Below are 3,169 nucleotides of genomic sequence, written 5' to 3'. Positions count from 1 at the left end.
ATATGTATTCACCTTGATATCGCGAAAATACCGCGTCGAATGCTTTTTTTATCGCATTTGCCATTTATCCGACGGCGGATGCGTGTTAACATGCGAGAAAATCCATTAGCGAAATTTGTACAACAATAGCTTTTTATATCGGTCAACACCATTCAACGTGTAATTATTTTTTATATTGAAAATATCGACGCATGTACTTGTATGTACATACATATGTAGGTACAGATTGATCAAAAATACGCTTTGCATATTAATTCAATTTTAACTTTATATGTATGTATAGAAATTTATGTACATGTTTCGTGTTACTAATACATATGTACATTTTCTAAACTAATATATAATTTCGAAAGAGAGTTTGTAAGGTTTAATGTAAGGTGTGGGTGGTAGAATGCGTGACGTTATCGAAAAAATCTAATTTCTATGACGACGGATATCGATTTAGATTTCTTTTTTTGTACAGATTTCGACTCCGAACTCATTGATCAGTTCCGGATCCTTAATCCTTTTTCAGTTCCGGTTCCGGGTTCCTTTTTCAGTTCCGGATCCTGTTACCTTTTTCGTTCCGGATCCCGATTCCTTTTTCTGTTCCGGATTCAGATTCTTTTTTTAGTTCCTGTTCCGGATTCCTGTTTTAGTTCCGGATCCCGATTCTTTTTTCAGTTTCGGATCCGGATTCCTGTTTCAGTTCTCGATTCGGATTTCTTTTTCAGTTTGGATCAGGAATATTTTTTCAGTTCCAGTTGAGTGTGTAATTCAATTCTAATTGGCTAACGCAAAAAAAAAAAATTTCGGTTCAAATAAATTTAATAAAAAAACAAATAAATGTTTATTATTAGATTAGCCATGTTTAAACGCTTTATATCATAAATACCCAGCAGAGCTGGGAAAAACCACTAGTATATAATATTAGTGGCATTGTTGGTGATTAGCATTTTTCCTTTGAACATAGTAGTCACGAGTTCGAGTCCCACTAGTTGGCCAGACCTTGGTTTGTGACTCCAGGTCGATCGTTTCCTATCAGATTCTGCCAATGTATCTGATTTTCATTGAAATGGTTCTAACAAATTGACGACCTTCACCCATTTCTCGCAATTTTCAAGTTTTTCAGCATCTCGAAATTTGAAGATGCAAAACAATACAAAATATAATTAATCCATAGATGTATCTATAATGCTTTTTCTAAAATTGTAAATCGATGTTTGTATTAGCCAGGAAGGCGCATTGGGGTTTACCTGTTAGGGCTTCCTGGTATATATTTATATGTATGTGAAGCATAAAAAATAAAAAATAAACAGTAATTATATATGTATATAGTAACATTTCTCTCCGGTTATATATTTTAGTTAGTTTAGTTAGTTCGAAATACATATATTCCATCTTTCGATCATCAAACTAATGGATGAAATTGATAAAACATGTTCAGAGTGCTTCAAAATGAATTAAGTTTGGACTTTTGAATAGATATAACGGTAAAATCACATACACAAGGATTTTGATACACTCTGTATATGTACATATACATATTGTAGTATAATAAAAATATAATACATTGTAATGAGACATTTATGAACATCGTTAAACTTTCTACTCGTACGATAGAATCAATTAAATACTAACCGATGCATTGTTCATATTATTATTTTCAATCTATAAAAAAAACATACTCAACGACCCATCAATACCAAACCAAACATAGCATAGTTACTTAACGCATTATGGGCCGTAAAAATATACGCTGTGATTTTAATAAAATTTCATTCAAAAGCCGTCAACACAGCGTGTGTTTTTAAATCCTAAAAACTCATACAAAGAAAGTATTATTTAAAGATCTAGCCTAAAATTTCCATTCATAGATATCATTTCAGAAATACCAGCATCTTTATTCAAAATATCGATAAACACATTTAAAAATCTTCAGCCTCTCGAAATACAGCGATTTATATAATAAAAAATGCTGCAATGTTTGTAATTAATTGTCTAGAAAGACGCATTGGGGTTTAGCTGTTAGGCTTTCCTGGTATAAACATATATATGTATGTAAAATAAATAAATAAATATTGAAATGAACATAAATTTTATACAAAATTGAATACTGCAATCACCACAGTTTGAGAAATGCTGATTTGATAATTCATACGATCGAAGAAAACTGTAAAGAAGCTGTATTCCAATTTTCCAATTTTATTGATAAAAAGTATCCCAATTTCATTGATAAAAAGGTTTAGAGCTATGTTTAATTTTCTAAACCTATTATTTATACAGTTGCTTTGCAGTTTTCATAGAGTGTTTTCGGAAAATTCGAGCGGTCTATAATGAATCAATATGATCTTGCAAGCTCAAACAAGCACACAAATACAATATTTTTTTCGTAGAACCCATTAGCTTACCAGTTCATTTTATTTTATTAAATTATGTATTTCAAGAGAAGAACACCTATAATTAAATCAGCTGATAACTAAAAATAAGTGTATGTGATGTATGTATTTAAGCTTATTGTAAAAAACTTAATTTATGTAAGCTTATTGTAAATCATATTAACAATTAACTTCGTATTGAATACTTATCTCGCAGATAAAACCGACTGAGGAGATATACAGTGAAATGTCAGATTTGACATATTTGGCCAAAAATCAATATATATATATATATATATCGTGTATTACATTACATGAAGCTAGACGCCAAATTTCTAATTTATATATACATATGAGAGTTAAAACTATAAATATTTAAATATTAGAGATAACGAGAACCTATAGAGCAAATTTTATAAAATATAGAGTGAATTATAGGCATTTAAACAATTAAAATCTGATATGGCCATATCAAGGCGAACAGGTTGGAAGACACGGGACGAATGCTTATTAAACGTCAGGAAGGTTTACTAGCCCCATTTTTAAAACGCGTTGTATACGATATTTTATCTCCAACGTAATGGCAGACGATACACTAACGTGTATTGATGACCAAAATGAGCAATATGGCAAAGTATGAAAACGATCGGATAAGAGATAAAAATGACCACTAAAACGAAAGCCATGTGAAACGTAAAGGAGGTATGTAAAAATATGTCACTTAGAAGTTAGGACAGTGGACTTTGATTAAGATTCATGTTACGCCTCAAAGATTCGCAATTGTGGTTGCAAGCTGATCAATAAGAGTACGA

The sequence above is a fragment of the Arctopsyche grandis genome, chromosome 11 (assembly GCF_051622035.1).
Source record: "Arctopsyche grandis isolate Sample6627 chromosome 11, ASM5162203v2, whole genome shotgun sequence".
In the NCBI taxonomy this organism is placed as follows: domain Eukaryota; kingdom Metazoa; phylum Arthropoda; class Insecta; order Trichoptera; family Hydropsychidae; genus Arctopsyche; species Arctopsyche grandis.
This window is presented reverse-complemented; position numbering follows the sequence as displayed.